The sequence below is a fragment of the Lissotriton helveticus genome, chromosome 5_1 (assembly GCF_964261635.1).
Source record: "Lissotriton helveticus chromosome 5_1, aLisHel1.1, whole genome shotgun sequence".
NCBI lineage: Eukaryota > Metazoa > Chordata > Amphibia > Caudata > Salamandridae > Lissotriton > Lissotriton helveticus.
In genome coordinates this window covers 685,655,073-685,678,094 of record NC_136065.1, presented here as the reverse complement: position 1 = coordinate 685,678,094, position 23,022 = coordinate 685,655,073, and positions in this window count along the sequence as shown.

Below are 23,022 nucleotides of genomic sequence, written 5' to 3'. Positions count from 1 at the left end.
GTATGGAGAAATAGTAGTATAGATTGAGTACAAGATTATGATATACAGCTTAGTGAATACATGAAAGGTGATGATGAATCGACTGAAGAGGGAGCACCCAGACACGCGATGTACTTATATGCATTATGCTGGGGGAATTAAAGTATGGAGATGAGAAGTCTATTAAAGAGAAGAACTATCTGGGAGTTTAAAGAAGAGAGGGTCTGCAATCAGCTACCAGAAGGATGTCACTGGAGTAGCGTGTTACTTTATGCAACATGAGTAAATCAACTTCAAGGATTTCCTCAAACTATGTTCAGCAGGATCCTTGCCTGATGCAGTGGCAGTGATTTCAGATCCATCAAGCAAAGTCTGGAAAGGAGCGATGACTGGTGTATATCTTCTTGAAAAATGTTTTTCAAGCCGCTTGAGTATTTTACTTCTAATTCATCAGCAGCCACCAGAGTTTCTAAGTTTGTACAAAAAGTTAGATGTTTATTCGTATTGAGTACTATGTATTTAATACATAATGTCTCGTAGCAGTTGCGTACATCAGGCGGAAATCGTTTACGAGCTGTCAGTATTAGTGTACTACACTCAAATGTCTTGGTTCCAGGTCAGAACTAAGAAGCAGAGAGCAAGACTGCTTTAAAAGTTTCATGTCATACCTTCCAAGGACCAGTGAATAATGTGCTGGGCTGTACTCAAATCACGAGAATACCTGTAATGTCTTTGGACTACCGCCACTGTGTGTAGCTCAGCCTAGAAACTCACTGTCTTGACGCATGTGCAGAAAGTGGCAGGGATCTAGGACAGAAATAAGGGAACAACAAGAGAAATGCACAGGTTGGAAAATAGCTCCCTCACCAGTAGGCCATTGTGTAATAGTTAGGGAAGGGCTAACAAAGAAATGAGAACATCCGAGCCAAAATTATCGGCTTTAAATCTGCTCTCAAAATAAATCTACTGACCTTCATGTAGCATAAGGCATTCTTTCTGAAGTACCAAAACTCTTGCTCAGTTGTAGTTTAAGCTTTTTATTAACTAACGCCCGGGACCCAGCCACGTTGCTCCCTTCCTACCTCTCCTCCTCGTCTTCGCCGTTCTCGAACCCAGGTTGGGTTCTCTCAAACTGGAAGAAATCATTTCTCATTTGCAAGCATTGACACAGCACATCTTCCTCCTTAAAACAAAAAACAAAAAACACATATCAAAGAAACTAATTTTAAATACATTTTCCTTTTACACAGCCTTCCCTATAGTGTACTACTTAAAAAAAAAATTATTCCCTATTGTAATCTTCCAGCCATTTTGGCGAATTAATTTTCCTTTTTGAAAAGGTCCTCTTTTCCATAACTTCACCACTTTTTGCAATTTCATCACCACTTGCAATTCCCTTTCCCACAACTTCCTCACCTGTCAAATTTTCGCACACAGTACTTCCATTGTTACGTCTATGTTCCAAAACAACTCTTCTCCATAATCTGTCTCCCTTTAAATATGCATAAGAGCATAATCCACAAGCCAAATGTAGTGTTCATCATACAAGTAATTCTCATCTTATTTCGATTAAGCACACTTCACAACTCTACGTAGATGCCATAGCTTACCTTCAGCTAACTTCACTGCATTCTTTAATACCTTCACAATCCTTTTCATGTTCATCAAACATACTTTCTCCCCTTGGTATCTTTCCTGGTTTCTTCCCTCATACCCACTGTCCAACTTGCACCAAGACATTCTGTGTACTTTACTTCTTATCACAGTAATCTTTGTAACTTTGTCTTTTTCTTCAATCCTTTTCCTTCCTACCTCAATTGACAAATCATTTTTCTGATCAGGAAAAAGCTAACTGAGACATTACTTAGACTTGGGAAACTTCCCCTTCATTATCTCAAATGGTACCACACTCGGCATCTCACATAAAGTATTTCTGTTGTTCTATAAAACCAAATAGCTTTTACACTTGTACTTCCCAATCTGAATTGCATCTCACAGCTAGCTGAATCTCCCCTTTAATCACTCTATTAAACATATCCACTGTACCACTACCACTAGGATTGTACAATGAGGTGGTGTTATGCACAATAACCATTAAAAAAAAAAAATTTTTTTCCTCGCTAGAAAAAAATTGGAGGCCATTGTCACTTATCAATACTTCCAGAATCCCTTATTCTAGGAATACATTATCCCAAAAAATTCAAAATCACCATACAAAAAACTGATGACATAGAAAACAAATCCATCATGACAACAATGTACTTATTATGTTCACCAGAAGGTCCTATAATATCAATTGCCACCTTCTGCCAAGGCTCTATAGGTGCTTCTCTCACATTCATCTTTGGTCTAAATGTTTAGGGGTTTTGTGTGCACTAATCCATTTTCCACAATTTCGTACCATTATTTCTATTTTTAAATCTATTGATAGACACCAATACACATTGTTAACTCCTTGCTTTTTTTTAACAATTCCTAGATTGTCCATCATGCAACTGCTTCATTATCTTCGCTCTTAAATGTTTTGGTAGAATAACCATGTTACTTACCTCTCATCATAGTATCTACCAGCGGTTAATTTCTCACCTCGCAATAATGTTTCACATCTGAGATCAAAGCATTCTTAGTCAACTATCACAATTTACATAATTCATTGCATTAAGGGCAGAGGTGGCGGCCTCGCAATCATACACAAAGAAAGCTTCATCTGTCGTCACTTATCGGAAGATATTGAGGACTGCGAAAATCTTTCTTTTGCCATCGAATTTTCTCCCAATGCCTGCTTCACCGGCATTCTCATCTACCGCCCTCCCGGTCCTATAGGACAATTTAATACTTCCTTGCTCTCTGTGACCTCTCAGTCGGTTGTCTCCCCGTCCAATTTCTCCCTACTTGGAGATTTTAATATCCACTTTGACAACCCACTAGATCTGTCGGCACAAGAGACCAAGTTAAGCCTGGCTGCATATCAACTCGAGCAACGAGTCCCATCTGCCACACATGAAAAAGGACATCTGCTGGACCCTATTTTCAGCAACTGTGACCAGCTTGAAGTGGGAAACATAACCAGACTCCCCTGGTCAGACCACTTTTTAATAGCCTTCAACTGGACCACAAGCAAACCTCCCTCCTCCTCATTTACTATTAGGAAAACCCGTAACTGGTCCAAACTCCCCATTGACAACTGGGTACAAGCTCTAGGCACCATGAGACCCTCCCTTTCCCAAGACCCAACTGCTAATAACAAAAAATATGAAGAATGGATAACCACCTCTCTGGACCAGGTCCTCCCAGAACACGCACCCAAATCTAAGAGACATAGTAAAACAGCTCCCTGGTACACAGAAGAGCTCAGGAACCACAAACGTCTCTGCAAAAAACAGGAGAGAAAGTGGCGCACCTCATACGACCCTGAAGAAAAGGCCACGTACAGGGAACTGATCAGGAACTATAAACTGGCTATTAAATCTGCGCAAGCTGCCTTCTACAACCTTAAAATAACCACGGCAAAATCTAAATCCAAAGAAATCTACTGCATAGTTAACTCCCTGATCAAACCCCCGCCCCCAGTCACAGATAACAACAACTCACCAACCAAATGTAATGATCTGGCGGAATTCTTCTTCCAAAAAATTAATAAAATCTATCTTTCCTTTCCCAATCCCCCCTCTGGTTCCCCTGGCCAGAACCCGCACCTGACTTCAAATTCAACCAAGTGCCTAGAGTCTTTCCCCCTGATACCATTGGAAACCGCACAGACACTGGCACAAAAAATAAAATCCGGCTCCCCGTGCGACCCTGCCCCCCCAGGCTCACTGAACCTTGCCAGCACTGCTATTCTCCCCACGCTCCTGGAGCTCATGAACTCCTCCATAATCAGTGGGACAGTCCCCCCAACATGGAAGAATGCTATGGTGCGGGCCCTGCTGAAAAAGCCTTCTTTAGACCCGGCTAACTCTAGTAATTATCGCCCGATCTCGTTACTTCCCTGGGCATCGAAAATTCTGGAGAAACATGTCAATACCACTCTGACAATGTTTTTTGAGGAAAACCATCTCCTCGACCCCTCCCAAACAGGTTTCCGTACCAAACATGGGACTGAGACGGCCTTACTGGCTGTGACTGAGGAGGCAAGACGGCTCCTGGATCGAGGAGGATCAGTGGCAGTGATCCTCCTCGATCTAAGTGCCGCATTTGATACGGTGCATCACAAGATCTTGCTAACTCGTCTTGCCAACTTAGGAGTGACCGGAGATGCCCTGACATGGTTCAATTCTTTTCTGTCCAACAGAACCTTTCAGGTCTTCGATGGCACATCACGCTCATCCATTCGTCCCTTGGGATGTGGAGTTCCCCAGGGCTCCTCCTTAAGCCCTACGCTCTTCAACGCTTACATGAGGCCACTGGCTGAGGTTGTTCGTCCGCATGGTGTAAAGATCATCTCCTATGCGGACGACACCCAGCTGGTGGTCTCCCTGGCAGAGAAGAGCGGCCTCCAGGCGCCACCAGACCTAGCGGCTTGTCTGGAGGACGTAAAGAAGTGGATGATGAGCTCCTGCCTAAAGTTGAATGACGATAAAACCGAGCTGATGATCCTGGGCACAGCCTCCCCCGTCTCCATAGAGCAGAGCTGGCCATCAAGCATGGGAGCGGCTCCACCCCCCAGAGACAACATAAAAAGCTTAGGGGTCTGGCTCGACAAGTCTCTGAGCTTTAACACACAGGCCACTAAGATCTCAGCTACCTGCTTTGGCCTCCTCAGAATGATCAAGAAAGTCCTTCCCCTCCTCTGCTTCGAGGCCAAACAGATAATTATACAGGGCCTTATCCAATCCCGTTTGGATTTTAATAACGCCCTATACCTGGGAGCCCCGGACTACACCATACAGAAGCTCCAACGCACCCAAAACTGTGCTGCCAGAGCACTGTTGGGCATCCCCCGGAGGACCTCAGTGAGAACCAGCTTGAGGACCTTGCACTGGTTACCTATCAGGGACAGAGTAAGATTCAAATCGCTCTGCATTGCCCACCAGACTTTCTGGGAAACGGGCCCAGACATTAATCGACCCCTGATTTCTCCCTATAGGCCGAATAAATCCCTCCGCTCTTCTACAGCATTCCTGGCCGAGATCCCCAGAACTCGCAGAGCTAGAGCAGGAGGACGCTCCTTCTCGTACAACATTTCCAAACTCTGGAACTCACTCCCTTTGCAGCTAAGGAAGAACCCCAACCTGACCACTTTTCGTAAACAGCTAAAAACCTTGCTGTTTAATGCCTAGCAAAATAACCTTAAGAGGGCCCCATCTGTTTTTCAGCGTCTGGACGCCTCAGGGCAACTGTAGCGCTTTATAAGTCACATTTTCATTTCATTTCATTTCATCTTTTAACACCTTGTAACACTTGCATACTTCATCCCATTCCCCCTTATTAATTACATGTATGCTATCATAACACACCCACGCACCCTGACAATCATCCCACTCATTTCTGTCACACTCTTCCATGTGTAATTGCATTCATGGTAAAAAATCTGCAATCACATTTTGCTTCCCAGGTATATATACCTAATATATGAAATTCTGAAACGATTACAAAATCTAGCAAAACATCAAGAAGCATTTATCATTCCTTCTGTCATAAGTACCTTAGGTTTATGGACATATCGCAACTCAATTTTTTTTCACAAATAAGAGACCTACAATATTGCATAGCCCACACACAGGCTTCATGCTCTGTTACAGAGTACCTTTCTACTGTAGGGGACAAAGAGCGGGAAGCAATGGCTACAATATATTCCTTCCCTTTAGCATCACGTTGAGAGAGTTCCGCTCCAAACCACTGTTTGCTTTCATCAGTCATCAAAATACAATCAGCCTGAGAATCAAATTCTTGCAAAAATGGAGCGTTAATGTCACATTTTATCCTTTGAAAATCTTCGATACATTTATCATCCCACACAAATTCAAACCTATTTTTCAGCAGTTGTCTAATGTGGTATGTCTTCTCTGAGAATCCCTTAATATATTTAGCGTAAAATTCGATTAATCCCTAAAACGATCTTCTTTCATTCTAATGCTGAGGATGACTCAAATGGCCTCTACCAGCTTAGACTTTGGTTTTGTACCATATTCACTAATTTCATGCCCAAGATATGTCACCATATTAATAGCAAATACAGATTTTGAAAATTCAACAGTCAGATCCTTTGTATTTAAGGCCTTGAAAACTAGGTGCAAACTTCTGTGAGTTCCAGTGTCAGTCTACCCCTGCCGCTTACTGTGCTTTTGTGTCTTAGACACAGTGTCACTCTATCTGTGCCTGTTACTGTACTTGTGTGTGTCTAAGTCCCAGTGTCCATGCATCTGTGCCTGTTGCTGTACCTGCATGTCTAAGTCGCAGTGTCAGTCTTTCCATGCCTGTTACTGTACCTGTGTGCCAGGGTCCAAGAGTCAGTCTATCTGTGCCTGTTACTATGCCTGTGTGTTTAAGTCCCAGTGTCCATGCATCTGCATTGGTTAATAAACATGCGTGTCTAAGTCCCAGTGTCAGTCTAACCTTGCCTGTTACTCTGCCACAATGTGACTCTGTCCACACCTGTTACTATACCTGTTGCTGTGTGTCTAAATCTCAGTGGCAATCTATCCACGCCTGTTACTGTACCTGAGTCAATTCCAATTCAAATCATGAAGCTTTATTCGGCACATATAAAATGACCATAAAAGCACATACAAAAAAATAAGCAAAAGGGTCACACATAGTATAAAAACATCAAATTCCAGGTCACACATAGTATACAATATACATCAGATTTCAGGGCAATGGACAGCCAATAAGAAAATACAGACATGATCGTTTAAAAAAGCATACTTTTCCTGTTATTAATACACTTGATTAAAAACGTTGCAGTATAAAAACAAGTATCGACTGTTTGTAGGTTTAAAAGTAGACTCATTGCCTGGTTAATTGTGCGTATACCATGTTTAACAAACATGGGTTTTAGATAAACAGTACGCAAATTCGTATACAGTTTACAGAACAGTAGAAAGTGCATTGTACTCTGTTTTGATACGCCATCACACATGCATGGCCCTAGTGGATGTCTCTTGAGGTTCGGCAGGGCCACTAAATGGTGTGCTTTTCCGAACCTCAATCTAGTCAGCACAAACTTGTGGGATGGTCTTGTCACCCCTATCAAATAGTTGGGAAAACCTTCAGCTGTAATATAACGGTTATAAAACATGACAGTTGATAGGGATCCATAGGCTAGAGCTCGTTTCTTCATTTTATAAGCCAAGAATTTAGCTTTAAACTCTGATTTAGGTATCTTAGAGGCTGCACTGGGGTCAATCAAGACATTTAAATCAAAAATTTCAGAAAAACAAACAATGACGTATTTTAACCAGGGTATATTTAAATGTTTATCCAATAAGATACAATCCTCAATGAACGATCTGTTAAAAGTTTTTTCCTCCTGAAGCCAAATTGACCGCCAGATCATAAGTGGTCTCAAGGATAACAGATCCTTTAGAAAATTGATATCCAATTCCCGGTGAATTAACTCGGTTTGGGCCGAAATTGGTAAGGACAGGAGCTTTTTTAAGAAGGAGTTTTCCTCCTACTGTAGAAGGTGGTCATTACTGTGGCCCCATACACCTGCCCCATAAAGAGCTATAGAGATACATCTTGCTTGATATATTTTCAACATGTCTCCAGTCCGTCTATCCCCCACCTTTGCAGCAAATCTAAAGACGCCATGGGCACTTTTTGCCATTTTAATTCGAATATTACAAAATTCTTCGGACCATCTTCTATCTTTGGAGAAGGTTATACCCAAATAGCAAAATGTATTTACTTGTTGCACCTTAACCTGATCAATAAAAAAGGTGTTACGGAATTTACTTCTTGCCCCAAGTGTCATTGTATGCGTTTTCCCCTTATTGATGATTTTCTATCAGTAATAAAATCAGAGAATCTGTTGAGTAGACGTTGTAGGCCCAGAGGGGTTCTGGAAAGCAGAACAGCGTTGTCAGCGTCCAACAACACGGGGACAGGTACACCTTTGATCTTGGGGTCGTCTGCTTTTACATTTTTTAAAATCATGTTGATACCATTAATAAATAAAATAAAAAGTAGGGGGGCCAAAACACAGCCCTGTCTAATCCCTCTTTTTACATCAAATTTTGGGGTGCATTCACCTTTGACACCGTAACGCACAGAAGTTTGTAATTTCCCGTACAGCCTGGCCAGGAAAAAAATGATACCTTCTGGTGCTCCTAGCTGTAGCAGGGTTGACCACAAAATAGAGTGGTCAACCATGTCGAAAGCACTACTCAGGTCAGCAAAGCAAAGATACAACGATTCTTGCTTTGCTTCAGTGTATTTCCCAATCAATAACTCAAGGTTTATACACTGATCTAATGTTCCCCGGCCCTTTCTAAAACCATACTGGCTGTCGGCTAGAATACCCTTTTGCTCCGCCCATTCCTCTAACCTACCCAACATGACTCTGCTCAAGATTTTTCCTGAACAGTCAAGGAGGGAGATGGGGCGGTAGTTTTTCGCATCAGAGCGGCTACCCTTTTTGTATATTGGGATGATGATAGATTCCCCCCATGATTTGGGTGCCTCAGTACATATTGCGGCATTAAAAGTGATAGCCAATATGGGACTCCACATCTCTGGGGCTGTTTTAAAAACATCCACAGGGACGCCGTCAGGGCCCTGAGCTTTCCCACCATTACTGGCACGTATTGCAAGTTCAACTTCTAAGGCTGTGAGATCCAGGGGTAGCACAGGCCATCCCCCTGGGGTGGAATCCACGCAGTTATTTGAATCAAAGATGGTTGAAAAATGGGCAACCCAACCATCACTCGTAATATGCGAGGTTAGCTCTGGCATTTTTTCGTCTTTCAAAAAAGGAGCGTTAATGGTGGCCCAAAATAGAGTTGTATTGGATAATTCTGCGGCTTGGTTAAGGGAATCCCAAGCCGACTGCTGTAACTCAGTCTTTCTCCGTTTCAGAGCGTGCTTGTAGTCTGATCTTATCATACTTATAAAATTCGCATCCCTTGGTTTTTTAACGAGTGCATGTTTCAATTCATTTAATAGCTTAGTACATGTGTGGTCAAACCAGCCTGGCCCGTTTTTTGCCTGGACACGTTTAGGCCTAGTGAACCTGACATTTATTAATCTAATGATATTATTAAAAGAAGATAAAACCTGCCTATAATCATGGCCATTGTCGAGGATGAAAATAATGTCTAGCATACAGTCCTTGATAATGGAACTAATTAGGTCATTGGCTTTGTCCCCTGCCCATCTTAATCTGACCCCATTAGGTCTATGTGGTTCCACATTGTTGACTGTGATGCCTGTTTTGGCAAGGTTACCGACCCATAGGGTTGTTTCCAGGATGATACAGTTATGATCACTAATCGGAGTTTCTACAATCTTTGGAACAGCACAACTAGAACTGATATTGGAAGAAATGACAACATGATCAATAACAGAACTAGAGTGCCCATTATTAAAAGTAGGGATAATTTCCCCTTCTTGACCGTTGGCAAAGCCAAGAATCTCCAAATCATAACATCCCATAAATGTATTTAAAACCTCACCATAAGAGTTATGGCCAAAATGCAAATCGTCAAATCCAGCATTATTTGTGTAACCACAGACTTTTTGGTTAGAAAATTCACATAAAGAAATGTTAAAATCACCGACCCATATGAAATCAAACAAACATTTACTTCTAAGATTAACTTTTCAATAGTAGTTGCCAGATCGGATACTACTGTAACCTTTGAGTTATCGAATATATTATTATAATAATTTAGCAGCAGAATATTTCGTCCTTGGTCCTCAAGTAACCAAAGAATCTGCACATATGCTCCCACAGTTATATATCTCTTGACCACAATCGAGCGATTAATAGACAGAAGTATCAATAAGCCGCCTTTAGCTCTCCCTGGTCCAGTCCCCTGGGCCGGGAGATTATATGAAACAAACCCATTGTAATTGACATCATCCCGGCACCAAGTTTCTTGGAGACACAATATATCATAGGCATTAAGCATATCCAGCCACCCTAAGGCATTACCCTTTGATTTCAGCCCTGCAATATTCAAACTTGCGATTGATATCCCTCTGCCGCATATCCCAGTACTAGCTGATATAACAGTTCTGTTACAAACATTTTCCACCCTTTGGATCCCACTTGGTGAAACCCCAGGTTCACTGATACAGTCTAGGTTTACCGTTGAGGTCGGATCAACTACCATAGGGTTATCACTAACCTTGGTCACCAATGCATCTGTATTTTCACAAATCGAGGATTCTGTGAGAGAGAGCACCCCATCTACCAGGGGGTTGTCTCGGGTCGTAATCATTGTTACACATGGGGTCTCACAGAGGGGAGGCTCGATAGCCTGTTGAAGTCAATCATTGACATCTAGGCTGCTTAGTACATGGAATTGGTTTTGCAACAGGATATCCAAACTGCGCCTATAAATGAATGGCGACTGCCTATACCTAGTGTTCCTATTATCATTGGGGGTAGCTTTGCTGAGGTGGCTATAGAAAAAAACAAGTGGGCGGGCATAAACATTATTATCGTTGAATGGTAGAGATGCTGCTCTCAGTAAAACAGTAGCCGCATGTTGGGGGTGTCTGAAATTAATAATTACACAATCACCCCTACTACTCTTTGTAGAATTGCCAATCCAATTGACCCTCCTGGTTGTTAAAATCAGATCGGAGTATTCAACTGGAAACCCACATTGCCTATGTAACCATAGAGAGTCATGTGTCTCTTGTTGGGGCTGGGGCGTGCTGATTTCAATAGGCGGTACATTAGTTAGGACAACTACGTAAGGGGCACAGTCGGGGGGGAGATTAATAAACTGCTTCCTTCTTACCTCTGTCCACCCTTCTTTATTCTCTGCCACAGTAATGGTCTTATTTGCCTGTCCAGTGCTAGCAGAGCTGACTGGGGTCGTTGTCTTATTAACTGTAAGTCTCCCTTCTACTGCCCTTTTTTCCTTTGCACTCGCACTCACACTAGTGCCCCTCTCTGTAGTCTTATATTTTCCAGCCAAGGCAATATGTGAGTCTAAGAGGCCTCCTAATCTGACTACTTCGGCAGAAAGCATATCTAGGTTTTCCTCTAAAGGTTTAATAATACTTTCTAATTTGGCATTGATGATATTAACCAGAAGATCTAGTTGGCCAGTATTCAATGTAACTATACCTTCCTTTTCTATATCATCCTCCTCCCTTGTTGTACTTTTGGGGGGGTTCCAACTCTTTTTTTAGCTCGGTTTCCCCCACGTCTAGTTGGGATTTTTCTACAGACTCTGACTACTCGACGTGGTGGGGAGGCATGTACTGAAATATTAGAGGAAACAGAGGAGTACTCTAGCACAACCTGGCTAGAAGCTACTAGTATAGGGGCCTAATTATCAATAAAATCCACTTTTTCCGCCTCATAACTACCATTTAAAACAGATTCACTCAAAGGAGTTGACACCGTTGGAGGGCTACCACGTCCTAGTGATAGTCGCCGATCATTATTAATTTTCTTAACTACTTTAACTAGATAATTATCCAGTGTAGCAGGTATTGGGGGGTATTTCGCTAATTTTTGTTTAGACATAATGATTAAACCACCTACAATACTTTTTAAACTATATTAAAAAACCGAAAGCTAACATGAATTATGCAATACAGTTATATCATCCAATTATATTGTATTGCTGTCTTTAAGAAAATGTATTAAAATGTCAGAAATATCTCACGGGTTGAATGAAGCAGGCACTAGGAGTCGTAAGCCAGGGTTTATGGCCCAGCCCAGCCTCGGACTGCCACAGACTATCCCGCCCTTGTCCTGGGCTTCTCCCGCGATGCTCCCGCGCGCGACTCGCGGTGCGAGAGGCGCTCCGTCTACTTAAGTGCCTCCGGGCGCGATGGTGTCGTGACTGCTGTGCGCCTCCCCAGGGCAGCTGGGAGAGGTAGTTCGTGGTAGTGGTAAAGCCGTTCCCCTCACGGCGTGGCAAGTAGCGGTAAAGCCGTTTCCCTCACGGCTGCCGGTCCGCTAGTCCGCTAGAAGCTTTAGCCCCCCGGAGCTCAGGGCGCTCCGTCTACTTAAGCGCCTCCTGGCGCGATGGTGTCGTGACTGCTGTGCGCCTCCCCAGGGCAGCTGGGAGAGGTAGTTCGTGGTAGCGGTAAAGCCGTTCCCAACACGGCGTGGCAGGTAGCGGTAAAGCCTTTTCCCTCACGGCTGCCGGTCCGCTAGTCCGCTAGAAGCTTTAGCCCCCCGGAGCTCAGGGCGCACCGTCTACTTAAGCACCTCTGGGCGCAATGGTGTCGTGACTGATGTGCGCCTCCCCGGGGCAGCTGTGAGAGGTAGTTCATGGTAGCGGTAAAGCCGTTTCCCTCACGGCTGCCGGTCCGCTAGTCTGCTAGAAGCTTTAGCCCCCCATTGTCCATGCATCTGTGCCTGTTGCTGTACCCTCATGTCTTAGTTGCAGTGTCAGTCAATCTGTGTCTGTTACTTTAGCAGTGTGCTTAGGTCCAAGAGTCAATCAATCTGTGCCTGTTACTGTACCTGTGTGTCTAATTCCAGGTGTCCATGTATCTGCACAGGTTAATAAACCTATGTGCCTAAGTCCCAGTGTGAAGCTATCCCTGCATCTTACAGTGTCTCTGTGTCTAAGTCACAGTGTCCCTCTGTTGGCACCTGTTCTAAACCTGTGTGTCTAAGTCTCAGTGGCAATCTATCAGTGCCTGTTACTGTGCCTATGTGTCTAAATCCTAGAGTCCGTGCCTCTGTGCCTACTGCTGTACCTGCATGTTTAAATCACCGTGTCAGTCTAACTTCTGTGTGTCTAAGTCCCAGTGTCAGTCTATCCCTGTCTGTTACTGCACCTGTGTGTCTATGTCCCAGTGTCAGTGCATCGGCACCTGTTGCTGCACTTGTGTGTCTTAGTCCCAGTGTACGTGCATCCACACCGGTTTATGTACCTGTGTGTCCAAGTCTATCCATGCCTGTTACTGTACCTGCGTATCTCATCATCATCATTGATAACTTTATTTCGACCACTGTGGGTCATAAAAGTACATATCATAATAAAAGTGAGCAATAAAATACTTTTAGTACATAAGTTAAGAACATAATGCATATATATAAACATAGTTTACAGTAAAAATTAGTCATGATTAAAAAATAAGAATTAAACCGATTAAGTAGTTATCAAATGATTCAACAATACTGTTAAAAAAACCTGGGATCTAAAATTAAGTTATTATAAAAGTTCTACGCTTGATCCACATACTGTTTAAAAAGTGGGACACAGCTAAAACAATTGGTGGGTCGGTGTCATATTTAAGTATTCTAAGCGCAAGTTCACATTCACGGAAACCCAGATTCCTACAAATGGGTTTAATCCACCTCATTCGGGGCAACACACACGCTGGGCAAAAGAAGAATACATGGCTTTCATTTTCTATAGGATCTTCACACGCCGGGCCCTGTGAACATTTATTCACATCCCATTTACAAGTCAGTGACCTTAGTGGCAAACTACCCATTCTTAGTTGTAAGTACAGCTTTCTTGCTTTGACAGGGCAGATCTTATCAAGGAATTCCTCCTTCTTATATTCCATTTTTACATTGAGGAATTCAACAGTCTGCTGCCATGTTAGCATGCAGTGCCAGCAAGTTATTAGACCTAAACCTTATACCAGGTCAAGTCTAGCTGTAGTAGGAGAGATTACCTCAGGGGATTCCCATAGACCAGAAACACCAAGTTGTTCGCAGAGGTCCTTAATGTGTGATAACCAGGACACTTTCTTTGACCTCAAGGTCACCCAAACCTCCTTGAACTCTGCACGGTACGGGGCTAGTTCTTGGACAGACCAAAGTCTTCTCCAGTAAGTTAAAGGTCTCGTGGCGGCCTCCTCTTCCACTGGTAGCAAACCTAGGTCAAATCTGAGTGGAACTAATGGGGTGCTGACAGGTAGGGAAAACAGCTCTCTCATAAATGTGTTTTCAGCCTTTACCAAACTTTTCGGTCGGCAGTGACCCCATAGTTCTGCCCCGTATAGTGCTGCAGCTCTAGCTTGGACCGTATATATCTCAGTAATAGGGGCAGCCGGCTTAAATATAGATGTTCTAAACCTTTTTGTTAACCCACCAACAGTCTGTGTTAATTTCAAAGCGTATGTAAGTCCCAGTGTCCATGAATGCGCAGGGGTTGATGTTCCTGGGTGTCTACGTCACTGTCAGTTTATCCCTGTCTGGTACTGTACCTGTGTGTCTATGTCCCAGTGTTCGTGTATCCACGCCTTTTGCTGTACCTCTGTGAATAAGTCCCTGTGTCCGTGCATCGGTGCCTGTTACTGTACGTGATTTATAAGTCCCATAGTCAGTCTATCCTTGCCTGTTACTGTACCTGCATCTCAAATTCTCAGTGTCCGTGCATCCGCACAGGTTAATGTACCTGTGTGTCTAAATCCCAGTGTCAATCTATCACTGTCTATTACTGTATCTGCAGTCACAGTGTCTGTGCAGCTGCACCGGTCAATGTACCTGTGTGTCTAAGTCCCAGAGTCAGTGTATCCGTGCCTCATACTGTACTTGTGTGTGTCTAAATCCCAGTATCCGTGCCTCTGTTGCTGTACCTGCGTGTCTAAGTCGCAGTGGCAGTCTATCCGTGCCTGTTACTGTACCTGAATGCCTGGGTCCAAGAAGTCAGTCTATCTGTGCCTGTTACTGTACCTGTGTGTCTAAGTCTCAGTGTCCATGATTAAGCGCCTGTTACTGTACCTGTGTGTCTAAGTCCCAGTGTCAGTCTATCCCTGCCTGTTACTATATCTGTTTGTCTAAGTCCCAGTGTCACTCTGTGCTTTTTACGGTATCTGTGTGTCCCGGTGCCAGTGTCAGTCCATCCTTGCCTTTCTGCCCCCGTTAGTTGAAGTGTACATGTGATTCTCGCATGAGCACAACACCGCTGCCTCTGTGCCTTTATCAGCCTTCAGACTCTCGCACTCATACTTCACTCATATCCACCTCACCCAGTGCTGACTGCCTGCGGTAAGGAGATGGAAGAGGAATTTCAGGAGTGATTTTGAACTAGAACTGCAAAAGATCTTGGCGACTCGTCCATACTAAATGGGAATCAACAGATGGGAGGAAGGGAGAGAAGGGCGGGAGAGCACAAAACTCCACAATTCAAGCGAATGCAGGGGCATATTATCAAGGACTGGTGTTAAAATTATCGCCTTTTTATCGGCAGGAAACTGCAGATAAAACGGCTATAATGGGGTTGATAATACGCCCTTGTTAATTCCCATAGAAGACTACAAACTTAGGGGTCTAAATAAGGATTCAATCGTAATCCTCTGTTCGTCAACGCCCTATCAATAGTACAAGGGTACGAACACAATAATAATACTAACAAACCAGATCACAAGATGTGAAGAACCAGTAACGTGAGTCACCCCTGGTGTAGGATTCCCATCAACAGTCTTGTAATGATCAATATTATCATTTGGAAGTCCTTATCGGGTATTGTGTCTCTAGATCATTGAGACCGGCATACCCCGATAACCAGATGCGGGGTAGCGACCCACAATCACTTGGTACTGCCACATAGTGTTGATGTGATGGGAAGTGCAGTGTAAGCAAAAAAAGAGTAAGTGGTGATCTTAAAAAAGGATAGGGAACTCAACCCAGAAAACTTTAATAATTGTTGGCCCCTTCCTTAATAAAAACCAGAACAGTATAAAATCGTCATCGCAGTCCTAACAAATAGCTGCGAGGAGACCAACATGTTTCAGCCACTAAGGTATAACTCCTTCGGCTTTCGTCAGGGTCTCTGTTCTAAAGTGATACTACTGCATTGATTGTGAATAAAGTGTGAAAAATAAGAAAAAAACACCCAAGTGAAAACCAGTAAAGGATATAATGTTCCTTCGACTGTGTCACATCCCCTCTTCGGAACCTGGTTGAATATTTACTGTTTAGGGAGGACAAACATACAGGAAAATCACAATCCGCTACACTGGTCTGCAGAAAACATATTAAATTGCTTCACAAAAAATGTAAATGAATGCTTACTCACCCAGAGTGTCCGGGGAGTGGACCTCACCTCTTCCTGGACCTGGCTCAGGATATATGAGACCCCGCTCTACAATAACAAAACCAACTGCGTAAAATACAAAGACCAGAAGCCCAGACAAGATACTGCTCTGGCGATGTATAAATCTACGTAGTCCACGGTGTTCTGTACATGGAGCTAATTAACACCCATCAACAGGTTCACACAACACCTCTATCCACCTCCCTGTCCACTATAGGCTAAACAAAACCTGCTCACTGCGCAGCTTCTTATATACCACATATGTCTGGCACAATGCATCCCTCTAGTGATAGGCTAGCAACACAGGTAATCATACCTGTCCGTCGGTATCTCCGGCTGTGACTGAGTCAGGGGGAGGCACAGTCATCTGTGAGTTCTAGCTACTTGACTGTTAAGCTTAGCATCACACAGCCAACCGCTATCTGCGGGGGCGTGGCCGGCCCGATCGCCATCACCCCAATGATCACTAACATACCTGAACATTAGTATCCACCTGCTGCTTGACTGCTTCGTAATACTCGATGGTGGTATCGGGAGCTGGTAATGCCCCACTCTTGGCAATGACCTGTCTCCCAAACAGTCCCGGCCGCGCGCGCGTATTCTCGCGTGTATTGCCGGTCTCGAACTACCGAATGACGTCACGTCATTCATAATTGTAGTTCTATCTGCGGAATGTACTTCCGCATTGCTGGTGGAGCGAAGCAAGGCGCGATCTCATGCCACAAACCCCACTCATAACAAACATGCCTGATTATAATCCCGCTCTCTCGAGGAGTAGGGAAATGCAAACTCGGCCGTTTTTGCAAGTATCGACTTTCACACTCAGTCTTGGCCGCTTGCAAAGCCCATCCTTCGGTGTTAGCGGTGAAGAACTACAAGATGACGTAAAGTCATTAGTAAATGTAGTTTATTTAGTTGTATAAATATTTTGTGGCCGAACAGACTAACACACAAACAATAAGTCCACAGCAGGACACAATTGCTCTCAACCACCGTCACATGTGTCTATGGATATAACAGAATAACAAGTCCCATATAAGCGTGGCAAAACGCACCCACTGTCGGATGGTAACCCACTGGGTTAAGCATTGGTATTAGCGCGCGTATGGGCATAAAGCCAGGCTGCATAGAGGTTATCCCAGGCATAGACAGAGAGTATTAGTAAAATAGCGGCCCCCTATCCTATTAAGGGTTCTTTAGGGGTACGGTCGCTATAGACAGCTACCCTGAGAACAGTGATCGCCATCACATGTGCCCAAAAATGCTGAATAAGTCATCAAACTACCCTACCATGCGCGAAACGCTGGAAAAGGATATGACCGGTAAAGAGCAACAGACCCCAAAACAAAGTATGTATGGAAGAATCGATAAGTAGTGGATTATGCTCAAAAGAAGAATCATGTTGTGTACAAAGACAGATCCTAATGACCCTGGTCACCGGTATGTCCAACGCACAATCCTGAATAAATACATGGGTGGAATAAACAGGTGCTCAGGACAAAGCGAACCACGGAATGTCATCGTTCAGCCCTTGTCTGTCTGTCCCCAATTTGAACACCCATTTTTGTTCCCGAATGAAAAGATATCTGGACACATCACTCACATGTGGTGGGATGTATGGTTTTTCAAGAACATGCCATTTAAAGTCTGTCTCGGCATGATTACATGTGATAAAGTGCTTGGTAAGTTTGGAGATGTCTTTCTTACAGCGGAAAGTGCTTTTGTGTTCCTGCATCCTCACACGCACCTTTCTCGTGGTCATACCCACGTATCTTTCATTGCACGTGCAGGTGATCAGATAAATCAAGTGCGTGCTGTTGCAGTTTGTAAACTGCCGCATCTCCCAAGGCTTATCCGTCCCAATGTCCCGCTCGTGATTTTAGTTGTTAAAGGGCAAATGGAACAGCCCCCGCAGGGGTGGTGCCCTACCACCGGCGGGAGATCCCACAGTGTGCCTAGCTCTCTCCTCGGTGTGGCTTTAGGTCGTGTGTGTACCAAACGGTCCCTCAGATTAGTTGAGCGTTTAAAGGCAAAAAGCGGAAATGGAATCTTTTCTTTGCCACTGTTCAAAATTCTCCAGTGCTTTCTAATCACTTTTTGAACATAGTTCGATTTAGTGTTGAACGTGCTCACTAAAGTCAGACTATCCAGTGGTGGTTTGTCTGTACGTGGTTCCAACAGCGCTTCCCGATGATTGTTGGCTGCTCGTTTAAATGACTGTTGGACCAATTTCTTAGGGTAGTGTCTCTCTCGCAACTGTTTAGAAAGCTCTTCAGCATGGTGTTTAAAAGTTTCTGGGGTAGAACAGTTCCGATGGACTCGAAGAAACTGTCCAAAGGGCAGATTATCCCTCAGAGACTTGGGATGTTGGCTTTCATAAAGGAGCAATGAGTTCCTTGCCATTGGCTTTTTGTACAATTCACTCTCCAAGCCCCTCGAGGTGCTGTAGATTGAGAGATCCAAGAAGGGGAGTCTGTCTTTGCTCATTTCTATCGTGAACCGGAGGTAGTTGTTCTTGCTGTTAAGCCATTGATGGAACTGTATGACTGATTCACTCGTCCCTCTCCACACCATCAGAATGTCATCAATATATCTTTTCCACCAAATAATGGATGGAAAAAACGGGTTGGTGGAATGCAGTACAGTGGACTGCTCAAATTGATGGACATATAGATTCGCCAGCGAAGGGGCAAAAATACTGCCAATGCTGGTCCCAGAGACTTGGTGGTAAATCTGGTCCTCAAACATAAAGAAGTTTTCTTTCATGGCTATGGTAGCCAAAGCCATAATAAACGGTACTGGAGTGATCGAGTCCAATTCCGATTCACCCAGGATGGACCTGATGGTATCCAGGGTCGCATCCTGGGGAATGGAGGTATACAGGGACTCAACGTCCAGAGAGACAAGATAGTCTGTCTCTCGGTCAAATACAATCTCGGGGATCACTCGGAGGACATCCGCAGTATCTTTAAGAAAAGTGGGCATCTTGCTGACCAGAGGTTTAAGAAAGTAGTCAGCAAACGCTGAAAGCGGTTCCAATAGCGAGCCCTGGCCTGAAATTATGGGCCTCCCTAATTTCAGGCCAGGGCTCGCTGGCGAATCTATATGTCCATCAATTTGAGCAGTCCACTGTACTGCATTCCACCAACCCGTTTTTTCCATCCATTATTTGGTGGAAAAGATATATTGATGACATTCTGATGGTGTGGAGAGGGACGAGTGAATCAGTCATACAGTTCCATCAATGGCTTAACAGCAAGAACAACTACCTCCGGTTCACGATAGAAATGAGCAAAGACAGACTCCCCTTCTTGGATCTCTCAATCTACAGCACCTCGAGGGGCTTGGAGAGTGAATTGTACAAAAAGCCAATGGCAAGGAACTCATTGCTCCTTTATGAAAGCCAACATCCCAAGTCTCTGAGGGATAATCTGCCCTTTGGACAGTTTCTTCGAGTCCATCGGAACTGTTCTACCCCAGAAACTTTTAAACACCATGCTGAAGAGCTTTCTAAACAGTTGCGAGAGAGACACTACCCTAAGAAATTGGTCCAACGTTCATTTAAACGAGCAGCCAACAATCATCGGGAAGCGCTGTTGGAACCACGTACAGACAAACCACCACTGGATCGTCTGACTTTAGTGAGCACGTTCAACACTAAATCGAACTATGTTCAAAAAGTGATTAGAAAGCACTGGAGAATTTTGAACAGTGGCAAAGAAAAGATTCCATTTCCGCTTTTTGCCTTTAAACGCTCAACTAATCTGAGGGACCGTTTGGTACACACACGACCTAAAGCCACACCGAGGAGAGAGCTAGGCACACTATGGGATCTCCCGCCGGTGGTAGGGCACCACCCCTGCGGGGGCTGTTCCATTTGCCCTTTAACAACTAAAATCACGAGCGTGGACATTGGGACGGATAAGCCTTGGGAGCTGCGGCAGTTTACAAACTGCAACAGCACGCACTTGATTTATCTGATCACCTGCACGTGCAATGAAAGATACGTGGGTATGACCACGAGAAAGGTGCGTGTGAGGATGCAGGAACACAAAAGCACTTTCCGCTGTAAGAAAGACATCTCCAAACTTACCAAGCACTTTATCACATGTAATCATGCCGAGACAGACTTTAAATGGCATGTTCTTGAAAAACCATACATCCCACCACATGTGAGTGATGTGTCCAGATATCTTTTCATTCGGGAACAAAAATGGGTGTTCAAATTGGGGACAGACAGACAAGGGCTGAACGATGACATTCCGTGGTTCGCTTTGTCCTGAGCACCTGTTTATTCCACCCATGTATTTATTCAGGATTGTGCGTTGGACATACCGGTGACCAGGGTCATTAGGATCTGTCTTTGTACACAACATGATTCTTCTTTTGAGCATAATCCACTACTTATCGATTCTTCCATACATACTTTGTTTTGGGGTCTGTTGCTCTTTACCGGTCATATCCTTTTCCAGCGTTTCGCGCATGGTAGGGTAGTTTGATGACTTATTCAGCATTTTTGGGCACATGTGATGGCGATCACTGTTCTCAGGGTAGCTGTCTATAGCGACCGTACCCCTAAAGAACCCTTAATAGGATAGGGGGCCGCTATTTTACTAATACTCTCTGTCTATGCCTGGGATAACCTCTATGCAGCCTGGCTTTATGCCCATACGCGCGCTAATACCAATGCTTAACCCAGTGGGGTACCATCCGACAGTGGGTGCGTTTTGCCACGCTTATATGGGACTTGTTATTCTGTTATATCCATAGACACATGTGACGGTGGTTGAGAGCAATTGTGTCCTGCTGTGGACTTATTGTTTGTGTGTTAGTCTGTTCGGCCACAAAATATTTATACAACTAAATAAACTACATTTACTAATGACTTTACGTCATCTTGTAGTTCTTCACCGCTAACACCGAAGGATGGGCTTTGCAAGCGGCCAAGACTGAGTGTGAAAGTCGATACTTGCAAAAACGGCCGAGTTTGCATTTCCCTACTCCTCGAGAGAGCGGGATTATAATCAGGCATGTTTGTTATGAGTGGGGTTTGTGGCATGAGATCGCACCTTGCTTCGCTCCACCAGCAATGCGGAAGTACATTCCGCAGATAGAACTACAATTATGAATGACGTGACGTCATTCGGTAGTTCGAGACCGGCAATACACGCGAGAATACGCGCGCGCGGCCGGGACTGTTTGGGAGACAGGTCATTGCCAAGAGTGGGGCATTACCAGCTCCCGATACCACCATCGAGTATTACGAAGCAGTCAAGCAGCAGGTGGATACTAATGTTCAGGTATGTTAGTGATCATTGGGGTGATGGCGATCGGGCCGGCCACGCCCCCGCAGATAGCGGTTGGCTGTGTGATGCTAAGCTTAACAGTCAAGTAGCTAGAACTCACAGATGACTGTGCCTCCCCCTGACTCAGTCACAGCCGGAGATACCGACGGACAGGTATGATTACCTGTGTTGCTAGCCTATCACTAGAGGGATGCATTGTGCCAGACATATGTGGTATATAAGAAGCTGCGCAGTGAGCAGGTTTTGTTTAGCCTATAGTGGACAGGGAGGTGGATAGAGGTGTTGTGTGAACCTGTTGATGGGTGTTAATTAGCTCCATGTACAGAACACCGTGGACTACGTAGATTTATACATCGCCAGAGCAGTATCTTGTTTGGGCTTCTGGTCTTTGTATTTTACGCAGTTGGTTTTGTTATTGTAGAGCGGGGTCTCATATATCCTGAGCCAGGTCCAGGAAGAGGTGAGGTCCACTCCCCGGACACTCTGGGTGAGTAAGCATTCATTTACATTTTTTGTGAAGCAATTTAATATGTTTTCTGCAGACCAGTGTAGCGGATTGTGATTTTCCTGTATGTTTGTCCTCCCTAAACAGTAAATATTCAACCAGGTTCCGAAGAGGGGATGTGACACAGTCGAAGGAACATTATATCCTTTACTGGTTTTCACTTGTGTGTTTTTTTCTTATTTTTCACACTTTATTCACAATCAGTGCAGTAGTATCACTTTAGAACAGAGACCCTGACGAAAGCCGAAGGAGTTATACCTTAGTGGCTGAAACATGTTGGTCTCCTCGCAGCTATTTGTTAGGACTGCGATGACGATTTTATACTGTTCTGGTTTTTATTAAGGAAGGGGCCAACAATTATTAAAGTTTTCTGGGTTGAGTTCCCTATCCTTTTTTAAGATCACCACTTACTCTTTTTTTGCTTACACTGCACTTCCCATCACATCAACACTATGTGGCAGTACCAAGTGATTGTGGGTCGCTACCCCGCATCTGGTTATCGGGGTATGCCGGTCTCAATGATCTAGAGACACAATACCCGATAAGGACTTCCAAATGATAATATTGATCATTACAAGACTGTTGATGGGAATCCTACACCAGGGGTGACTCACGTTACTGGTTCTTCACATCTTGTGATCTGGTTTGTTAGTATTATTATTGTGTTCGTACCCTTGTACTATTGATAGGGCGTTGACGAACAGAGGATTACGATTGAATCCTTATTTAGACCCCTAAGTTTGTAGTTGTTTGTTGAATCCTACGGGGGATAATACTTAGGCCCGGTCGGTAAACATCCCTCTAGCCCTGCAATAGATTGTTTTTTTCAATTCCCATAGAAGCCCATATTAACATCAGGACATGGGCTTCTATGGGAATTAACAAGGGCGTATTATCAAGCCCATTATCGCCGTTTTATCGGGAGCTTCCTGCCGATAAAACGGCGATCATTTTAACACCGGTTCTTGATAATATGCCCCGTAATGCTTACATTCCAGGCCCTACACAGTTAACATACATTGATTCATTTATTATAGTGAAAAGGACGTAGCTAAAACTAGATGATAATGTAAAAATTCGACAAATTAGGTTG